The sequence below is a fragment of the Cervus elaphus genome, chromosome 16 (assembly GCF_910594005.1).
Source record: "Cervus elaphus chromosome 16, mCerEla1.1, whole genome shotgun sequence".
NCBI classification, from domain to species: domain Eukaryota; kingdom Metazoa; phylum Chordata; class Mammalia; order Artiodactyla; family Cervidae; genus Cervus; species Cervus elaphus.
This window is the reverse complement of record NC_057830.1, coordinates 25,832,371-25,856,317: the sequence shown is the minus strand read 5'-3', so window position 1 is coordinate 25,856,317 and position 23,947 is coordinate 25,832,371.

Below are 23,947 nucleotides of genomic sequence, written 5' to 3'. Positions count from 1 at the left end.
AGCTGGAATGAGGAGCTATCTGAAACTGAGCCGAACCCACACTGACCGCAACAGCTCCTAGAAACTCCTAGATATAATTTTACTTTTTTCTCTTTTTTTTTTTCCTTTTTTTATTTTTTCTCTTTTATTTTCCTTTAAAATCCCCTATTACTCCCCCATTACTCCTTAACTTTCATTTCCATAGATTTTTATGATTTTTTTTAATTAGGGGAAAAAAAAGAATTTTTTTTTCTTTCTTTCTTTTTTTTTTTTCTCTTTTTCTTTTTTTTTCTTTTTTCTTCTTTTTTTTTCTTTTTCTTTCCTTTTTCTCTTCTATTTTCTATTTTTCTTTTCCTCTTATTTCTTTTAAAGTCCTCTAGTACTCCTCTACTACTCCTTAATTTTCATTTTCAACACACTATAACCTTACAAAAAAAAAAAGAAGAGAAGCCCTATTTTTAAACCGAAGATTATTCTCTCCCAATCTTGACTCTCTGTTTTCTACCCCCAGAACACCTCTATTTCCTCCCTTCCCCTTCCCTTGCCAATCCAATTCTGTGAATCTTTGTAGGTGACTGGGCTACAGAGAACACTCTGGGAACAGACAGCTGCGTAGATCTGTCTCTCTCCTCTTGAGTCCCCCTTTTTCTCCTCCTGCTCATCTCTATCTCCCTCCTCCCTCTCCTCTTCTTCATGTAACTCTGTGAACCTCTCTGGGTATGCCTAACGGGGGAGAATCTTTTCGCCATTAACCTAGAAGTTTTCTTATCAGTGCTGTATAGTTGGAGAAGTCCTGAGACTACAGGAAGAATAAAACTGAAATCCAGAGGCAGGAGACTTAAGCCCCAAACCTGAGAACACCAGAAAACTCCTGACTACATGGAACTTTAAGTAATAAGTGACCGTCCAAAAGCCTCCATACCTACACTGAAACCAACCACCACCCAAGAGCCAATAAGTTATAGAGCAAGACATACCACGCAAATTCTCCAGCAACGCAGGAACATAGCCCTGCACATCAACATACAGGCTGCCCAAGGTCACACCTAACACATAGACCCATCTCAAAACTCATTACTGGACACTCCATTGCTCTCCAAAGAGAAGAAATCAAGTTCCACGCACCAGAACACTAACGCAAGCTTCCCTAACCAGGAAACCTTGACAAGCCAATCGTCTAACCCCACCCACTGGGTAAATCTTCCACAATAAAAAGGAACCACAGACCTCCAGAATACAGAAAGCCCACTCCAGACACAGCAATCTAAACAAGATGAAAAGGCAAAGAAATACCCAACAGGTAAAGGAACATGAAAAATGCCCACCAAGTCAAACAAAAGAGGAGGAGATAGGGAATCTACCTGAAAAAGAATTTAGAATAATGATAATAAAAATGATCCAAAATCTTGAAAACAAAATGGAGTAACAGATAAATAGCCTGGAAACAAAAATTGAAAAGATACAAGAAATGTTTAATAAAGACCTAGAAGAAATAAAAAATAATCAATTAAAAATGAACAATGCAATGAATGAGATCAAAAACACTTTGGAGGGAACCAAGAGTAGAATAATGGAGGCAGAAGATAGGATAAGTGAGGTAGAAGATAAAATGGTGGAAATAAATGAAGCAGAGAGGAAAAAAGAAAAAAGGATCAAAAGAAATGAGGACAACCTCAGGGACCTCTGGGACAATGTGAAATGCCCCAACATTCGAATCATAGGAGTTCCAGAAGAAGAAGACAAAAAGAAAGGCCATGAGAAAATACTCGAGGAGATAATAGCTGAAAACTTCCCTAAAATGGGGAAGGAAATAGCCACCCAAGTCCAAGAAACCCAGAGAGTCCCAAACAGGATAAACCCAAGGCGAAACACCCCAAGACACATATTAATCAAATTAACAAAGATCAAACACAAAGAACAAATATTAAAAGCAGCAAGGGAGAAACAACAAATAACACACAAAGGGATTCCCATAAGGATGACAGCTGATCTATCAATAGAAACCCTCCAGGCCAGAAGGGAATGGCAGGACATACTGAAAGTAATGAAAGAGAATAACCTACAACCTAGATTACTGTATCCAGCAAGGATCTCATTCAGATATGAAGGAGAATTTAAAAGCTTTACAGATAAGCAAAAGCTGAGAGAATTCAGCACCACCAAACCAGCTCTTCAACAAATGCTAAAGGATCTTCTCTAGACAGGAAATGCAGAAAGGTTGTATAAACGTGAACCCAAAACAACAAAGTAAATGGCAACGGGACCACACCTATCAATAATTACCCTAAATGTAAATGGGTTGAATGCCCCAACCAAAAGACAAAGATTGGCTGAATGGATACAAAAACAAGACCCCTATATATGCTGTCTACAAGAGACCCACCTCAAAACAAGAGACACATACAGACTAAAAGTGAAGGGCTGGAAAAAAATGTTTCACACAAACGGAGACCAAAAGAAAGCAGGAGTCGCAATACTCATATCAGATAAAATAGACTTTCAAATAAAGGATGTGAAAAGAGACAAAGAAGGACACTACATAATGATCAAAGGATCAATCCAAGAAGAAGATATAACAATTATAAATATATATGCACCCAACATAGGAGCACTGCAATATGTATGGCAAACACTAACGAGTATGAAAGAGGAAATTAATAGTAACACAATAATAGTGGGAGACTTTAATACCCCACTCACAACTATGGATAGATCAACTAAACAGAAGATTAACAAGGAAACACAAACCTTAAATGACACAATGGACCAACTAGACCTAATTGATATCTATAGGACATTTCACCCCAAAACAATCAACTTCACCTTTTTCTCAAGTGCACACGGAACCTTCTCCAGAATAGATCACATCCTGGGCCATAAATCTGGTCTTGGAAAATTCAAAAAAATTGAAATCATTCCAGTCATCTTTTCTGACCACAGTGCAGTAAGATTATATCTCAATTACAGGAAAAAAAATTGTTAAAAATTCAAACATATGGAGGCTAAATAACACGCTTCTGAATAACCAACAAATCATAGAAGAAATCAAAAAAGAAATCAAAATATGTATAGAAATGAATGAAAATGAAAACACAACAACCCCAAACCTATGGGACACTGTAAAAGCAGTGCTAAGGGGAAGGTTCATAGCATTACAGGCTTACATCAAGAAACAAGAAAAAACCCAAATAAATAACCTAACTCTACACCAAAAGCAATTAGAGAAGGAAGAAATGAAGAACCCCAGGGTTAGCAGAAGGAAAGAAATCTTAAAAATCAGAGCAGAAATAAATGCAAAAGAAACTAAAGAGACCATAGCAAAAATCAACAAAGCTAAAAGCTGGTTTTTTGAAAAAATAAACAAAATTGACAAACCATTAGCAAGACTCATTAAGAAACAAAGAGAGAAGAACCAAATTAACAAAATTAGAAATGAAAATGGAGAGATCACAACAGACAACACTGAAATACAAAGGATCATAAGAGACTACTACCAGCAGCTCTATGCCAATAAAATGGACAACTTGGATGAAATGGACAAATTCTTAGAAAAGTATAACTTACCAAAACTGAACCAGGAAGAAATAGAAGATCTTAACAGACCCATCACAAGCAAGGAAATCGAAACTGTAATAAAAAATCTTCCAGCAAACAAAAGCCCAGGACCAGATGGCTTCACAGCTGAATTCTACCAAAAATTTAGAGAAGAGCTAACACCTATCTTACTCAAACTCTTCCAGAAAATTGCAGATGAAGGTAAGCTTCCAAACTCATTCTATGAGGCCACCATCACCCTAATTCCAAAACCAGACAAAGATGCCACAAAAAAAGAAAACTACAGGCCAATATCACTGATGAACATAGATGCAAAAATCCTTAACAAAATTCTAGCAAACAGAATCCAACAACATATTAAAAAAATCATACACCACGACCAAGTGGGCTTTATCCCAGGAATGCAAGGATTCTTTAATATCCGCAAATCAATCAACGTAATACACCACATTAACAAATTGAAAGATAAAAACCATATGATTATCTCAATAGATGCAGAGAAAGCCTTTGACAAAATTCAACACCCATTCATGATTAAAACTCTCCAGAAAGCAGGAATAGAAGGAACATACCTCAACATAATAAAAGCCATATATGACAAACCCACAGCAAGCATCACCCTCAATGGTGAAAAATTGAAAGCATTTCCCCTGAAATCAGGAACAAGACAAGGGTGCCCACTCTCACCACTACTATTCAACATAGTGTTGGAAGTTTTGGCCACAGCAATCAGAGCAGAAAATGAAATAAAAAGAATCCAGATAGGAAAATAAGAAGTGAAACTCTCACTGTTTGCAGATGACATGATCCTCTACATAGAAAACCCTAAAGACGCTACCAGAAAATTACTAGAGCTAATCAATGAATATAGTAAAGTTGCAGGATATAAAATTAACACACAGAAATCCCTTGCATTCCTATACACTAACAATGAGAAAACAGAAAGAGAAATTAAGGAAACAATACCATTCACCATTACAACAAAAAGAATAAAATACTTAGGAGTATATCTACCTAAAGAAACAAAAGACCTATACATAGAAAACTATAAAACACTGATGAAAGAAATCAAAGAGGACACAAACAGATGGAGAAACATACCGTGTTCATGGATTGGAAGAATCAATATTGTCAAAATGGCTATTCTACCCAAAGCAATCTATAGATTCAATGCCATCCCTATCAAGCTACCAATGGTATTTTTCACAGAACTAGACCAAAGAATTTCACAATTTGTATGGAAATACAAAAAACCTTGAATAGCCAAAGTAATCTTGAGAAAGAAGAATGGAACTGGAAGAATCAACCTGCCTGAATTCAGACTCTACTACAAAGCCACAGTCATCAAGACAGTATGGTACTGGCACAAAGACAGAAATATAGATCAATGGAACAAAATAGAAAGCCCAGAGATAAATCCACGAACCTATGGACACCTTATCTTTGACAAAGGAGGCAAGGATATACAATGGAAAAAAGACAACCTCTTCAACAAGTGGTGCTGGGAAAACTGGTTAACCACTTGTAAAAGAATGAAACTAGAACACTTTCTAACACCATACACAAAAATAAACTCAAAATAGATTAAAGATCTAAATGTAAGACCAGAAACTATAAAACTCCTAGAGGAGAACATAGGCAAAACACTCTCCGACATAAATCACAGCAAGATCCTCTATGACCCACCTCCCAGAATATTGGAAATAAAAGCAAAAATAAGCAAATGGGACCTAATTAAACTTAAAGCTTTTGTACTACAAAGGAAACTATAAGCAAGGTGAAAAGACAGCCCTCAGATTGGGAGAAAATAATAGCAAATGAAGAAACAGACAAAGGATTAATCTCAAAAATATACAAGCAACTCCTGCAGCTCAATTCCAGAAAAATAAATAACCCAATCAAAAAATGGGCCAAAGAACTAAGCAGACATTTCTCCAAAGAAGACATACAGATGGCTAACAAACACATGAAAAGATGCTCAACATCACTCATTATTAGAGAAATGCAAATCAAAACCACAATGAGGTACCATTACACACCAGTCAGGATGGCTGCTATCCAAAAGTCTACAAGCAATAAATGCTGGAGAGGGTGTGGAGAAAAGGGAACCCTCTTACATTGTTGGTGGGAATGCAAACTAGTACAGCCGCTATGGAAAACAGTGTGGAGATTTCTTAAAAAACTGGAAATAGAACTGCCATATGACCCAGCAATCCCACTTCTGGGCATACACACTGAGGAAACCAGATCTGAAAGAGACACGTGGACCCCAATGTTCATCGCAGCACTGTTTATAATAGCCAGGACATGGAAGCAACCTAGATGCCCATCATCAGACGAATGGATAAGGAAGCTGTGGTATATATACACCATGGAATATTACTCAGCCATTAAAAAGAATTCATTTGAACCAGTCCTAATGAGATGGATGAAACTGGAGCCCCTTATACAGAGTGAAGTAAGCCAGAAAGATAAAGAACATTACAGCATACTAACACATATATGTGGAATTTAGAAAGATGGTAACGATAACCCTATATGCAAAACAGAAAAAGAGACACAGAAATACAGAACAGACTTTTGAACTCTGTGGGAGAATGTGAGGGTGGGATATTTCAAAAGAACAGCATGTATACTATCTATGGTGAAACAGATCACCAGCCCAGGTGGGATGCATGAGTCAAGTGCTCGGGCCTGGTGCACTGGGAAGACCCAGAGGAATCGGGTGAAGAGGGAGGTGGGAGGGGGGATCGGGATGGGGAATACGTGTAAATATATGGCTGATTCATATCAATGTATGACAAAACCCACTGAAATGTTGTGAAGTAATTAGCCTCCAACTAATAAAAAAAAAAAAAGACTCAAGATTCATTTTTTTTTAATAACCATCACATTTTATTTGTATCTTTCATGTGACATGCCTTTTCCTCCAATATATTTTTTTCCCAATTATTTTTATTAGTTGGAGGCTAATTACTTTACAGTATTGTAGTGGTTTTTGCCATACATTGACATGAATCAGCCATGGATTTACATGTGTTCCCCATCCTGAGCCCCCACCCACCTCCCTCCCCATCCCATCCCCCTGGGTCATCCCAGTGCACCAGCCCCAAGCACTTGTCTCATGCATCGAACCTGGACTGGTGATCTGTTTCACACTTGATAATATACATGTTTTGATACTGTTCTCTCAGATCATCCCACCCTCGCCTTCTCCTATAGAGTCCAAAAGTCTCTTCTATAAAACTGTGTCTCTTTTTCTGTCTTGCATATAAGGTTATCGTTACCATCTTTCTAAATTCCATATATATGTGTTAGTATACTGTATTGGTGTTTATCTTTCTGGCTTACTTCACTCTGTATAATGGGCTCCAGTTTCATCCACCACATTAGAACTGATTCAAATGTATTCTTTTTAATGGCTGAGTAGTATTCCATTGTGTATATGTACCACAGATTTCTTATCCATTCGTCTGATGATGGGCATCTATGTTGCTTCCATGTCCTGGCTATTATAAACAGTGCTGCGATGAACATTGGGGTACACGTGTCTCTTTCAGATCTGGTTTCCTCGGTGTGTATGCCCAGGAGTGAGATTGCTGGGTCATATGGCAGTTCTATTTCCAGTTTTTTAAGGAATCTCCACACTGTTCTCCATAGTGGCTGTACTAGTTTGCATTCCCACCAACAGTGTAAGAGGATTCCCTTTTCTCCACAGCCTCTCCAGCATTTATTGCTTGTAGACTTTTGGATAGCAGCCATTCTGACTGGTGTGTAATGGTACCTCACTGTGGTTTTGATTTGCATTTCTCTAAAAATGAGTGATGTTGAGCATCTTTTCATGTGTTTGTTAGCCATCTGTATGTCTTCTTTGGAGAAATGTCTGTTTAGATCTTTGGCCCATTTTTTGATTGGGTCATTTATTTTTCTGGAATTGAGCTGCAGGAGTTGCTTGTATATTTTTGAGATTAATCCTTTGTCTGTTTCTTCATTTGCTATTATTTTCTCCCAATCTGAGGGCTGTCTTTTCACCTTGCTTATAGTTTCCTTTGTAGTGCAAAAGCTTTAAGTTTAATTAGGTCCCATTTGTTTATTTTTGCTTTTATTTCCAATAATCTGGGAGGTGGGTCATAGAGGATCTTGCTGTGATTTATGTCGGAGAGTGTTTTGCCTGTGTTCTCCTCTAGGAGTTTTATAGTTTCTGGTCTTACATTTAGATCTTTAATCTATTTTGAGTTTATTTTTGTGTATGGTGTTAGAAAGTGTTCTAGTTTCATGCTTTTACAAATGGTTGACCAGTTTTCCCAGCACCACTTGTTAAAGAGGTTGTCTTTTTTTTGTCTTTTTTCCACTGTATATTCTTGCCTCCTTTGTCAAAGATAAGGTGTCCATAGGTTCGTGGATTTATCTCTGGGCTTTCTATTTTGTTCCATTGATCTATATTTCTGTCTTTGTGCCAGTACCATACTGTCTTGATGACTGTGGCTTTGTAGTAGTGTCTGAAGTCAGGCAGGTTGATTCTTCCAGTTCCATTCTTCTTTCTCAAGATTGCTTTGGCTATTCGAGGTTTTTTGTATTTCCATACAAATTGTGAAATTCTTTGGTCTAGTTCTGTGAAGAATACCGTTGGCAGCTTGATAGGGATGGCATTGAATCTATAGATTGCTTTGGGTAGTATACTTATTTCCACAATATTGATTCTTCCAACCCATGAACATGGTGTATTTCTCCATCTATTTGTGTCCTCTGTGATTTCTTTCATCAGTGTTTTATAGTTTTCTATGTATAGGTCTTTTGTTTCTTTAGGTAGATATACTCCTAAGTATTTTATTCTTTTTGTTGTAATGGTGAATGGTATTGTTTCCTTAATTTCTCTTTCTGTTTTCTCATTGTTAGTGTATAGGAATGCAAGAGATTTCTGTCTGTTAATTTTATATCCTGTAACTTTACTATATTCATTGATTAGCTCTAGTAATTTTCTGGTCTTTAGGGTTTTCTGTGTACAGGATCATGTCATCTGCAAACAGTGAGAGTTTCACTTCTTTTCCTATCTGGATTCCTTTTATTTCCTTTTCTGCTCTGATTGCTGTGGCCAAAACTTCCAACACTATGTTGAATAGTAGTGGGGAAAGTGGGCACCCTTGTCCTGTTCCTGATTTTAGGGGAAATGCTTTCAATGTTTCACCATTGAGGATAATGTTTGCTGTGGGTTTGTCCATATATAGCTTTTATTATGTTGAGGTATGTTCCTTCTATTCCTGCTTTCTGGAGAGTTTTTTTAATCATAAATGAGTGTTGAATTTTGTCAAAGGCTTTCTCTGCATCTATTGAGATAATCATATGGTTTTTATCTTTCAATTTGTTAATGTGGTGTATTACATTGATTGATTTGCAGATATTAAAGAATCCTTGCATTCCTGGGATAAAGCCCACTTGGTCATGATGCATGATCTTTTTAATATGTTGTTGGATTCTGTTTGCTAGAATTTTGTTAAGGAAGGACTCAACATTCAAAAAAAAAAAAAAAAAACCTCAACATTCAGAAAACTAAGATCATGGCACCTGGTCCCATCACTTCATGGCAAATAGATGTGGAAACAGTGACAGACTATTTTCTTGGGCTCCAAAATCACTGCAGATGGTGACTGCAGCCATGAAATTAAAAGACAGTTGCTCCTTGGAAGAAAAGTTATGACCAACCTAGACAGCTTATTTAAAAGCAGAGACATTACTCTGCCAACAAAGGTCCATCTAGTCAAAGCTATGGTTTTTCCAGTAGTCATGTATGGATGTGAGAGTTGGACTATAAAGAAAGCTGAGCATCAAAGAATTGATGCTTTTGAACTGTGGTGTTGGAGAAGACTCTTGAGAGTGCCTTGGACTGCAAGGAGATCCAAGCAGTCCATCCTAAAGGAAATCAGTCCTGAATATTCATTGGAAGGACTGATGCTAAAGCTGAAACTCCAATATTTTGGTGACTTGATGTGTGAAGATTGACTCATTTGAAAAGACCCTAATGCTGTGAAAGATTGAAGACAGGAGGAGAAGAGAATGACAGTGGATGAGATGGTTTGATGGCATCACCAACTCTATGGACATGAGTTTGAGGAAGCTCAGGGTGCTGGTGATAGACAGGGAAGCCTGGCATGCTGCAGTCTATGGGTTCGCAAAGAGTTGGACACGACTGAGCAGCTGAACTGAACTGAACTGATTGTGAAAACTGATAAACCACTTTTACTATTGTTATTATGTAACTATTACTCACTTAACACCATTGTATCATGATCAGCCAACAGAAAGATAACAGAATTCTATATCACTAAAACTACCATTTCATAGAAAAACCTGTAATCACTTTTTAAAATCCAGATGCATATCAGAATTATCTTGGAATTTTTTGAAAAATACAAATGCCTAGATAATTCTTTTTTCCTCTAGAACTCCAGATATGTTTCTAATGAGCAGCAGTGTTTAAAAACTACTGGACTATATGATGATCTTTTACTTTTATCTAGTTTGTTTTACTTTTCCTATTTCATATTCAGTGCTCCCATTTCATGTAGTTTATGTTTTCAATTTCTCTACCTCTTTTCTTGATGTTCTTTCTCAAACCTTTATCATGTGTAGTAGATAAGCTCTTGTACACATATATATAAATAGTATATATAATATATATATATCTTAGAAAATGTATGAATTTTTGCCTAACTAAAATTTTATGACATTTTTAAATGGCATTTTATGACATTCTAAAATTTATGACTCCACTTGTTTGACTTAGTATGAATAAACTGCTAGATTTCTACTTTAAAAAAAATAGATATGCAACAAGCAACAAAGATTTACTGTATATCACAGGGAACCATAGCCAATATTTTGTAATAACCTATAATGGAAAATAATCTGAAAAATAATATGTATGTATATGTATAACTGAGTCACCTTGCTTTGCACCTGAAACATTGTGAATCAACTATATTTCAATAAAATATAGATATTATGAGATGAAAAAATTTTTTAAAAGACCAAGCCATACAAAGACAGAAATATAGATCAATGGAACAGAATAGAAAGCCCAGAGATAAATCCACGAACCTATGGACACCTTATCTTTGACAAAGGAGGCAAGGATATACAATGGAAAAAAGACAACCTCTTCAACAAGTGGTGCTGGGAAAACTGGTCAACCATTTGTAAAAGCATGAAACTAGAACACTTTCTAACACCATACACAAAAATAAACTCAAAATGGATTAAAGATCTAAATGTAAGACCAGAAACTATAAAACTCCTAGAGGAGAACACAGGCAAAACACTCTCCGACATGAATCACAGCAGGATCCTCTATGACCCACCTCCCAGATTATTGGAAATAAAAGCAAAAATAAGCAAATGGGACCTAATGAAACTTAAAAGCTTTTGCGCAACAAAGGAAACTATATGTAAGGTGAACAGACAGCCCTCAGAATGGGAGAAAATAATAGCAAATGAAGAAACAGACAAAGGATTAATCTCAAAAATATACAAGCAACTCCTGCAGCTCAATTCCAGAAAAATAAATGACCCAATCAAAAAATGGGCCAAAGATCTAAACAGACATTTCTCCAAAGAAGACATACAGATGGCTAACAAACACATGAAAAGATGCTCAACATCACTCATTATCAGAGAAATGCAAATAAAAACCACAATGAGGTACCATTACACGCCAGTCAGGATGGCTGCTATCCAAAAGTCTACAAGCAATAAATGCTGGAGAGGGTGTGGAGAAAAGGGAACCCTCTTACACTGTTTGTGGGAATGCAAACTAGTACAGCCACTATGGAGAACAGTGTGGAGATTTCTTAAAAAACTGGAAATAGAACTGCCATATGACCCAGCAATCCCACTCCTGGGCATACACACCGAGGAAACCAGATCTGAAAGAGACACGTGCACCCCAATGTTCATCGCAGCACTGTTTATAATAGCCAGGACATGGAAGCAACCTAGATGCCCATCATCAGACGAATGGATAAGGAAGCTGTGGTACGTATACACCATGGAATATTACTCAGCCGTTAAAAAGAATTCATTTGAATCAGTCCTAATGAGGTGGATGAAACTGGAGCCCATTATACAGAGTGAAGTAAGCCAGAAAGATAAAGAACATTACAGCATACTAACACATATATGTGGAATTTAGAAAGATGGTGATGATAACCCTATATGCAAAACAGAAAAAGAGACACAGATGTACAGAACAGACTTTTGGACTCTGTGGGAGAAGGTGAGGGTGGGATGTTTCGAGAGAAGAGCATATATATTATCTATAGTGAAACAGATCACCAGCCCAGGTGGGATGCATGAGACAAGTGCTCGGGCCTGGTGCACCGGGAAGACCCAGAGGAATCAGGTGGAGAGGGAGGTGGGAGGGGGGATCGGGATGGGGAATACGTGTAACTCCATGGCTGATTCATGTCAATGTATGACAAAACCCACTGCAATGATTGTGAAGTAATTAGCCTCCAACTAATAAAAATAATTGAAAAAAAAAAAAGCCATTTAAAAGGGAAGTAAAATTAGACTGACTTCTGACCTTTCAGAAGCAACACCATGGCAGAAGCTAATGATACTCACAAAAGTATCTTGCTAAGACATCAATATTATCTAAGCTATTTACAGATTCGATACAATTCCAACAGCCTTTTTTTAAAGAGATGGAGAAAATGATTTTATTTCCAAATGATGCAGCTTTTAAATATAAAGGTCACACATGTGTATCAACATAAAATAACTCAGAGAATGTTATTCACATGAGTCCTTCCCGAGGAGTCTTCTATGACTCAAGGTCATTCTAAATCTAGCCCAGTGCTTGTTTGTGTACAATGCATGAGCCATAGAAAAAGGATAAAATATCCATGAGCCCAAATTTATATAAATAAGTGAGCAATAAGTAACCGGGAAGATGAGACAAACCTCCTATGAAGAATTTCAGACTAATTTAGGTAGATACTCTTCTTTTCTCTTCTCCCACTAAAATGCACTTAGTAATTTGCTTCCAGAAAGTATAAGGTGGGAGGGGATGGGGAAGGGAATCAGTTTACAGTGGCAAAAGCTGCAAACAGCTCCCGGCCAGAGAATCAGAGTCAGCATCTTCAGTGTTAAGTCATGTTGATAGCATTTTCCCCTGATGTGATGTGAGGAAAAAGGCACTTTACCTCTGTGGTGGTAGTCGTTTGTTTCAGTCACTAAGCCGTGTCTGACTTTTTGTGACCCCATGGATTGCAGCATGCCATGCTTCCCTGTCCTTCACTGTCTCCTGGAGTGCCCTCAAATTCATGTCCATTGAGACGGTGATGCCATCCAACCATCTCATCCTCTGTTGCCCCCTTCTCTTCCTGCCCTCAATCTTTCCCAGCATCAGAGTCTTTTCTAAAGTGTCAGCTCTTCGAATCAGGTGGCTAAAGTATTGGAGTTTCAGCTTCAGCGTCAGCCCTTCCAATGAATATTCAGGGTTAAATTCCTTTAGGATTGACTAGTTTGATATCCCTCTGTGGTCATCCTCCCCAAAACCCATAATTCTACTCTAACCATGAGGAAAACATCAGGCAACCCCAAACTGCTGGACATTCATCAAAAAACCTGGGAAGTCCTTCTTAAAACTATCAAGTTAATCAAGGACCAGAAAATCTAAGAAACTGTCACAACCCAGGGGAGGCTAAGGAGACATAATAACTAACTGTGATATCCAGGTTTGAATACTGGAACAGAAAAAGGACATTGGGGTTAAATTGGTGAAATCCAAGTAAAGTGTCAAGTTTAGTTAAGAGCAATGTACCAATGTTGATTTCTTAGTTGTGACAAATGTATCGTGGTGATATAAAATGTTAACAATAGGGAAATTGAGAACAATTTCAACAACAATAGGAAAATGAGAACAAGAACATACAAGAATTCTACTATTTTTGAAACATTTGTGTTAAGCTAAAACTATTCTTTATTTATTTTTTTGGTAGTATGGCAATTAAAATTTTTTTAATTAAAATTTAAAAATTAAAAAAATTTTATTGGAATATACTTGATTTACAAGTTTCTATTAGTTTCAGGTGTATAGCAAAATGAATCACTTATACATATATTTGCTCTTTTTTAAGATTCTTTTCCCAGATAGGCCATTGCAGAGTATTGAATAGAGTTTCCTATGATATACAGTATGTCCTTATTAGTTATCTATTTTACATGGTAGTGCATATATATCAACCCCAGTCTCCCAATTTATCCCTCCCCCCACCTTACCCTTTGTTAACCATTAAATTTGTGTCTACATCTGCAAATCTCTTTCTGTGCTAAAATTATTCTTTAAAAGCTTATTGTTTTAAAAAGACAATTTTAAGGTGTATCGTGGACTAAATCTTGGTATTTCTCCAAAAAAGTCATGTACAGAAATCGTAACCCCCAATGTGTCTATTTGGACATCAGGCCTGTGAGGAGATGATAAAGGTTAACAGGCCATAAGGGAGGGGCCCTAATCTGAGGGGGTTGGTGCCCTTATAAGAAGAAGAAGAGACACCAGAGCTCGCTCTCTCCCTTGTCGGGACACAGAGAGAAGGTGGCTGTCCGCAAGTCAGGAAGAGTCCACACCAGGAACCAAACCTGCCAGACCTTAACCTCAGACTTACAACCTCTAGAACCGTGAGAAAATAAATTTCTGTTGTTTAACTCACCCGGTCTATGGTGCTTTGTTATAGCAGCCTCAGCAGACTAATACAAGGTGCATGATTATAAGTGGTAGTTGTATGCACAGGAGGCAGTAGAACACGCCAGAGACAGACAATATGATTATAAATTCTTGATGCTACTATACAGGGTAACCTGTGAAATATTTACCAAAAACTAGAAACTGAATCACATCTAAGTTTATCAGAGAATCATGTGAAAGACAACATGAGGATGCAATCAGAATCTCCATTCTCTGAGAAACTATACAGGACAAATGACCTGGTTTCTTGAATAAAGAAATCACAAAGGAAAAATTAGGGAAAGAATCCATAGATTTTAAAATACCTATCTGCCAAATGCAACATATAGACCTAGGCAGGATCCTGATATTAACAAACTGTTATAAAACAGTGATGACAACATATAGATATTTTATGATATAAAGCAGTTGTCATTTATATTTTTTAAAAGTCATATTTTAGAAATATAAACCAAAGTACTTATAAATAAAATGATGCAATGTTTGCAATTCATTTCAAAATTATCTAATGGGGGAGAGAGTCTCCTAGGATCTGGGCAGAGTTATAGATGAAGCAAGATTGGTCATAAGTTAATAATTGTTAAAGTTAGTTGTTGAGTATATGGGGATTCATTTTGTCTATTTTTGTATACTTTTGAAATTTTCCACAAAACAAAGTTTAAAAGAGAAAAGCAATATGTACAACACATTTTTTTAACTTATATAAGTTTCTGTATATGACTCCCCTTCTAGCCAAGATGGAAAAAACAGGGGCCATATATATCTCACTCCTGAAACAAATATACACACATATACATGCCCCATCACCACTACCAACAGCAGCAACAATGACAATATTAGGAAACTGGACCTCAGGAAACAAAAGACAATGATCTTTGAGATATGGGAAACAAATGCTTTGAGCCTCACTATTGACACAGCTTACTGTTCTGAGAAAGTTTCTGTGGCAGAGAAGAGGAGACTGAGAACAGCCTTGCAGCTTCTTACTGGAGGAAATGGAGCTGTGAGTCAAGAGAGATCGGGCGGCTAGAGCTTTTGGACAGAGTGCCACCCAGGAGGGAGCTTCACAGGCCCAGAGATCTGCAGAGGGACCCCTTGGGTGCTCAGCTGAGTACTGATCATCTCTAGGATGAGGTCATTACCATATAAACAAACAGAAGAGAAGAAGAAAAAAAAAGTGAAACATCATTGCCAAGGGTCAAGAAAAAGCATTTGACAAAATCCAACATCTATTTCTGATAAAAGTTCTCAGCAAATAATAGAAAAGCACTTCCTGAACTTGCCAAAGGGCATCTACAAAAAGTCTATAGCTGATGCCATATATAAGGATGCCGTGCGTAAGGATGCTGTCCCCGTAAGATTAGGAGCAAATCAAGGAGGGCTGCTCTCACCAGTCCCATTCAACATTGTACTGAAAGTTCTGGCAAGTACAGTCAGGCAAGAAAAAGAAGTCAAAGGCATCAGGAGTAAAAAGTAAATGGTTTCTATTATTAGACACAACCATCTATGTAAAAAATCTGATGGAATTTGCAGAAAAACTATGAGAATAAGTGATTTCATAAAAGTGAAAGGATACAATATCAATATATAAAAATCAATCCCACTTCTATGTACTAGCGATGAACAACCCGAAATTGAAAAATAAGGGCAGGGCATCAAAAAGGTGAAATTGTAAGGGATAAATCTGACAGAAGATGTAAACGACCTGTTGTATTAGTTTTTTAGGGCTGCTAAAGCAAATTATAACAAATTTGGTGGCTTAACAATAACAGTAATTTGTTCTCTCCCAGTTCTGGAGGCCAGAAGTCTGAAATCAAAGTGTCAGCAGGGCCGTGCTCCTTCCAAAGGCTCTAGGGGAGGATCCTTCCTCCCTCTTTCAGCTTCTGCTGACTTCAGGCGCCCTTTGGTGTGTCTTGGCTTGTAGCATTATCACTCATGTCATTATCATCACTCTTCTTCATGTCACCTTCTCCTCCTCTCTCTCTGTCCTCTACGTGAGGACACTTGCCATTAAACTTAAGGCCCATCTGGATAATCCAGGATGACCTCCCTCATCTCAAGACCTTTAACTACATCTGCAAAGACCTTTTTACTAAATAAAGTCACACTCTCAGGCTCTGGAGATTAGGATGTGGACATATCTTGAGAGCTGGAGGGAGGGGTGGGGGCAATGATTTAATTCACTACACTTGTTCACCGAAAACTACAAAATATTGGCAAGAGAAACTTATACCTAATTAAGACAAGTTACACCTCTCCATGAATCAGAGGACTCAAGATTGCTAAAATGTCATTTCCCTCTAGGTTCTACGCAATCCTACCCAAAATCCAACCAGGCTTTTCTTGTAGAAATGAACAAATAGATTCTAAAATTTAGGAGAACTTCCTGGCAGGCCAATGGTTGGGACTCAGCTTCCATTGCAGGGAGCATGGGTTAAATTCCAGGGAACTAAGATCTTGCAGGCTGTGCAGTGCAGCAAAAAAAAAAAAACAAAACAAAACCATAAAATTTATATGGAAAGACAAAAGACCTCAAACAACCAAAACAACTTTGAAAAAGAACTAAATTGGCAGGCTAACACTACCTGATTTCAAGATTATTATAAAGCTACGTGAATCACCCAGACATGGACCAACAGACTGGTTCCAAATTGGGAAAGGAGTATGTCAAGGCTGTATATTTTCACACTGCTTATTTAACTTCTATGCAAAGTATATCATGTGAAATGCTTGGTTGGATGAAGCACAAGCTGGAATCAAGTTTGCCAGGAGAAATATCAATAACCTCAGATACGCAGATGACACCACCTTTATGGCAGAAAGTGAAGAAGAGCTAAAGAGCCTCTTGATGAAAGTGAAAGAGGAGAGTGAAAAAGCTGGCTTAAAACTCAACATTCAGAAAACTAAGATCATGGCATCCGGTCCCATCACTTCATGGTAAACAGATGGAGAAACAATGGAAACAGTGACAGACTTGATTTTCTTGGGTTCCAAAATCAGTACAGATGGTGACTGCAACCGTGAAATTAAAAGACAGTTGCTCCTTGGAAGAAAAGTTATGATCAACCTAGACAGCATATTAAAAAGCAGAGACATTACTGCCAACAAAGGTCCATCTAGTCAAAGCTTTGGTTTTTCCAGTAGTCATGTGTGGATGTGAGAGTTGGGCCATAAAGAAGCTGAGCACTGAAGAATTGATGCTTTTGAACTGTGATGTTGGAGAAGACTCTTGAGAGTCCCTTGGACTGCAAGGAGACCAAACCAGTCAATCCTAAAGGAAATCAGTCCTGAATATTCATTGGAAGGACTGATGCTGAAGCTGAAGCTCCAATATTTTGGCCACCTGATGCAAAGAACTGACTCATTGGAAAAGACCCTGATGCCAGGAAAGATTGAAGGCAGGAGGAGAAGAGGACAACGGGATGAGATGGTTGGATGGCATAACCAATTCGATGGACATGAGTTTGAGCAAGCTCCAGGAGTTGGTGATGGACAGGGAAGTCTGGCGTGCTACAGTCCATGGGGTCACAAAGAGTTGGACATGACTGAGCAACTGAACTGAATTGACACTAATCAAAACTGTGATGTTTTGTACAAATAGATCAGTGAAACAGAAAAAGTCCAGAAACAGACGCACATATACATGAACACCTGATTTTTTACAAAAGTGAAAAGGCAATATAATGGAGTAAGGATAGTCTGCCCACAGATGGTGCTGGGACAATTTAGATATTTGGATATTTACATGAAATATCCAATTTGGATATTTACATGAAGAAAAGTACTTGGATCCATATCTTGCACCAGCTACAAAAATCAACTTTTAAATGTAAAATCTAAAACTATAAACTTTCTAGGAGACGGTATATGTTACATTAGGTAAGCCAGAGATTTAGATATGACACCAAGAGTGTTACTGTGAAAGGGCTGGCTGCCTGACCTGCATGGAAGCCAGTATTATGGTACAGACTTTTGAGAAAAGAAAGAATTTTATTGAAAGATCACCAGGTAAGGAGATAGGAGTCAGGGCTAAAATCTGTCTCCCTATCCAGGGTTTCAGGTGAAATTTAAGGGATGAGCTGATTGACAAGTCATGGTTCAGTCCGTATATTGTGATCAGCTGCTGGAAACTGGAATTTCCTTACTGAAGGACTGCTCACTTCATAAAGGGCTCCAGTGGCAGCATTTCTATTCTTTGAGTTTTCTAGACTGAAGATTCTTGGTTCTGGGGTCATTTGGGAGACACGTGTCTTGCAAATGCACAGTGCTGTCTCTGTAAAGTAGCTCCAGGTTTGATTAATTAACTTTTTAAGGAAGAAAAATCTGTTTAAACTGGTCAGTGTTTAAAACTTCTGCTCTTCAAAAACACTGCTAAGAAAATGAAAAGACAAGACATAGATGAGGAGAGAATTTTGCAAGACATATAACTGATAAAGGGCTTGAATCCAGACTATATAAAACCTCTCAGAATTCAACAAGACAAAAGAAAAAAACAGCCTAAAATTTTTAAAGTGCAAAAGATTTGTATACAACAGCAAAGATACAAAGTTGGCAGAGAAGCACAGAAGGAGATGCTAAGCATTATTAGTCAGAGGAGTGCAAATTAAAGCCACAACGAGATATCACTTCACATCTTTCAAAATGGTTAAAATGAAAAAGACTGATCACACCAAGTGTTGGTGAGGATGTCAAGAAACAGGAGCCCACCTGCACTGTTAGTGGGGATATAAAATGGTACACACTTTCGAAAACCATTTAGCAATACCTTAAACAGTTAAACATGCACCTACTATGTGATCCAACCATTACGTTCCTAGGCATTTTCCCAAGAGGAAAAAAATGTGTATGTCCCTCTTAAGACTCGTACATCAGTACTCATATCAGCTGTATTTGGAATATCCCCAAACTGGAAACAACACAAATGTCCATGAGTGGGTATGTGGATAACTAAATTTTGGTTTATCTGCACATGGAATGCCATGCAGCAATAAAAAGGAATGAACCATTGAAACAGCAACAGGAATGAAAAAAAAGAAAGAAACAGGAATGAATCTCAGCCTAATTGTGCTTAGTGGACATCAACCTTCCCCCCACAAAAGTACATACTGATGATTTCACTTGTATATAACTCTAGAAAATGGAAAAGTAATCTGTAGAGCCTGGAAACAAATGTGTGTGTGGTTGTCTGGGGTAGGGGATGGCAAGAAGGGAGGAGTCACAAAGGAGCACAAGGCAACTTTGGAGGAGACGCATATGGTCAACACATTGGTTGTCATATTGGTTTCTTGTCAGAACCTATCAAACTATACACTTTAAACACTGTATGTCGATTGTACCTCAATGAAGTTGTTAAGATAAAATAAAAATGTATAGATGACGAAAGAAAACATTTTGGAAAGGAGAACATTAAATGTTCACACTGGTTTTCTCCGGGAGGGGATTGGAATGGGTCATTACTGTCAAAGGGGACTGGGGCTTTAAGTGCATTATTTGAAATTTTTTTAGCACAAATAGGCCCACATATTAAATATGTTATTTTTTTAAAGTTAACAAAAAATGGCTGACATACAAGTGGGCTCTGATGTTTGTTGACTCAATCTTCAGAGAACCTTTATGACCTTCAATATTTTTACAGTGGGAATTTTGTTTTTACAATCTAAAATACCTTTAAATGAATGCATTTTAATGTATTTAATTGAATAATTAATTATGTATTTAAATTATGTGTTTAATGTTTAATTTAAATTATGTATTTAAATGAAGTGTATTTCTTATTTTAAATGTTATTTTTCCTGAGAATTTCTGAAGGACTGAGTTTGGAAAAATCTGCTTTTTAACAGATGTCTTACGTTCTCTCCTCAGTATTTTTCTAGACTCTGACTAATGCATGAAATTTTTTGGCCACCACCCTCAGAACACAACCTCTGTTACCAGATGTTTGTCTTCCTGCTCTCCATATTTAAAGGATTCCAAGAAGACTTAGCCATTACAGCCGCATAATGATTTTTTTCAACAATTAAAAATTTTGACAACCACAGTATCCACAGACTAATTAAATTGAGGCACAGAAACCTCAGTTTAATTAAAGAGCTCCAGAAAAGGTTCAGCCTGTTGCCTCCTGCCATGGCACTCATGGTGGGTCCAGGAGTCATCACCCCAGGAATTCTGATAGGCAGAGACTCCTGGCTGCTGCCCAGGGACTGTGAGTCATGAAGAAACTCTGTATAAAATAAACCTTCAGACAAATGAGAAATGGTCCTTTAGAAAGTGCTGTGTCTGAGCCACAGAGCAGAAAGTTGAATTAAAAATGGGACCATCTAAATTCTTTCTCTCTGGCATCATCCATTCAATCCTCACTTAAGTACCTTTAGGTCTCCCATCCCCTTCTTAGGAACTGGAGATGCACAGCTGGCTCCCCTCTAGGGAGCCAGGGGGCCCTGGGAGCACATGGAGCCCTGGACCCAAATTCCCTTGGCAAGAAGGAGAGGCTCCCAGGCCGGGGAGGATACTTGAATGTGGCCCACAGAAAGTAGGGGGAGGAGAATTCTGGACAAAGACACAATCATGGAAGGGCTTCTGGCCTTTTGTTCTGAGACCAAATCACTCTGTGCCTGGATTATAGGAGAGGCTGGAGGAGAGAGAAAGCTAGAGATGGTTTTGGTGCCAATTTTCAAGGGGCTCCCTCCTTTTCCACTCTTTTAAATCCGTATTCCTTTGCTTTCTTTAGATCAACTTGGTGTTGACTCCAAGTCCCCATTTCCCCCCAGAGCTGATGAAATATCCCATTGAGGTTGTTCTGGGCCCCAAGATTTTGCCAAGGTTCACGGATCATTTGGAGCTGAGATGTTGAATATCCCCCAGGCCTGGGACCTCTTCTCTCCCTGGCCCACTGGGCTTGTGGCCTAGGTGCTTTCAGCAAGGCTGGAACACATACATATTTTCTCCTTTAAATACAGAATTGTGTCCTGGAGGCTGGCACCTCCCAAGCAGCCAGAGATTGAGCCACCTTCCAAGATGAGGGTGTAGGTGGCTGTGCATGCTGTCTGCTCCCCTAGAAATCCTGACAAACAGGCCTCCAGGAGTTCAGAGACCCGTCTTCTGATTTGAGATCCACTCTTGACCCTGAGGACATCACTTTTCTGTGACCCTTTGTCTGACACTGGCTAAGGAGACGGCTTGTGCAGGAGCTCTTGTAACACTCAGGAGAAGGTGAAAAAAGAGCTGTGACCCTCTCCAGGGCAGCCAGGGGGGGAGGTCTGATGGGGAAGGGGATCGATCATCTCCTGAAGCTGACTCTGGCACAGAACACTGATGGGATGACCAGGAAGAAACGGGGACCTCCAGGATCTGTTCCTCCTCCAGCTCCAAAAACCAGGCTCGTCTGGAGAAGCCCCTTCCACCTCCCTCAAGAAGGCTGTCACTCCAGTAGTTGCTTATTTTAAATTCAGGTTTATTATTAATATATATGGAACTTCCCTAGTGGCTCAGTGGTAAAGAATGCACCTGCATTTCAGGAGACGTGGGTTCAATCCCTGGGTCGGGAAGATCCCCTGGAGAAGGAAATGGCAACGTACTCCAGTATTCTTGCCTGGAGAATCCCATGGACAGAGGAGCCTGACAGGCTATACAGTCCATCGGGTCGCAAAAGAATTGGACAGAGTTTAGTGACTGAACAACAACAACAAATATTAGATATAATTAATATACAGTCAAAGTCTCTGCTTTTCATGTTCTTGCTACTGTTCGATCACTAAATTGTGTTCAACTCTTTGCGACCCCATGGACTGCAGCATGCCAGGCTTCCCTGTCCTTCAACATCTCCCAGAGCTTGTTCAAACTCATGTCTGTTGAGTTGGTGATGCCACTGAACCATCTCATTCTCTGTCACCCTCTTCTCCTGTCCTCAATCTTCCCCAGCATCAGGGTCTTTTCCAATGAGTGGGCTCTTTGCATAGATGGCCAATGTATTGGAGCTTCAGCTTCAGCATCAGTCCTTCCAATGAATATTCAGTGTAGATTTCCTTTAGGATTGACTGGTTTCATCTCCTTGCAGTCCAAGGGACTTTCAAGTGTCTTCTCTAACAATACAGTTCAAAAGCATCAATTCTTCAGCACTCTGCCTTCCTTATGGTCCAACTCTCAGCTGCACACTAGACCACTGGAAAAACCATAGTTTTGACCATACGGACCTTTGTCAGCAAAGTGATGTCTCTGCTTTTTAATACATTGTCTAGGTTTTTCACAGCTTTTCTTCCAGGGAGAAAGTGTCTTTTAATTTCATGGCTGCAGTCACTATCCGCAGTGATTTTGGAGCTCAAGAAAATGAAGTCTGTCACCGTTTCCATTGTTTCTCCATCTACTTGCCATGAAGTGATGAGACTGGATGCCATGATCTTCATTTTTTGAATATTGAGTTTTAAGCCAGCTTTTTCACTCTCCTCTTTCACCTTCAAGAGGCTCTTTAGTTCCTCTTTGCTTTCTGCCATAAAGATGGTGTCATCTGCATAACTGAGGTTATTGATATTTCTCCTGGCAATCTTGATTCCAGCTTGTGCTTCATCCAGTCCAGCATTTTGCCTGATGTACTTGGCATATAAGTTAAATAATAAGCAAGGTGACAATATACAGCCTTGACATACTCCTTTCCCAATTTTGAACCAGTCTGTTGTTTCATGTCCAGTTCTAATTGATGCTTCTTGCCCTGCACACAGGTTTCTCAGGAGGCAGGTAAGGTGGTCTGGTATTCCCATCTCTTGAAGAACTTTCTATGGTTTGTTATGATCCACACAAAGGCTTTGGCATAGTCAATAAAGCAGAAATAGATGTTTTTCTGAAATTCTATTGCTTCTCCATGTTCTCCTGCTGTTGCTTCTGCTAAGTCGCTTCAGTTGTGTTCGACTCTGTGCGACCCTATAGATGGCAGCCCAGAAGGCTCCCCTGTCCCTGGGATTCTCCAGGCAAGAACACTGGAGTGGGTTGCCATTTCCTTCTCCAATGCATGAAAGTGAAAAGTGAAGGTAAAGTCGCTCGGTCATGTCCGACTCCCAGAGACCCAATGGACTGCAGCCCCCCAGGCTCCTCCATTGATGGGACTCTCCAGGCAAGAATCCTGGAGTGGGTTGCCATTGCCTTCTCCGTCTTCATGTTCTAAGTTTTGACAAAAACACAGTCTCGTAATCACCACCACGGTCATGATACAGGACTGCTCATGCATACAGAAAGCCCCTTCATATCCCTTGGCAACCCTCTCCCCCGGCCCTGCACCCAGTCATCTGCTTTCTGTCCCTGTGGTTTTGCATTTCCAGAATGTCAGACAATATGCAGCCTTTGCAGGACTGGCTTTTCTCAGTTTCACAAAATCCATTTGCCGTTCACCAATGCTGCTTCCATCTGTCGTTTGCTCATTTTTGAGCTGAAGGAGTTTCTGTTTTGTGGACAACCGTGGAGTGTTTATCCATTCCCCCGAGGACACTTGGGCTGGCTCTAGTTCTTGCCAATTGTGAATAAAGGACATGATGATATACGAGCTTGGGTAGGTTCTCTCTTCAAAACTTGGTTTTGGTTTCTCTTGGTAAAAAGACTAGGAGAGGGATGGCTGGGCCAGGTGGTAAGCAACTTTATAAGACGCTGCTCATTTTAATTGTTTCCTCCAGAGGCTTCGTTCTTTCACCT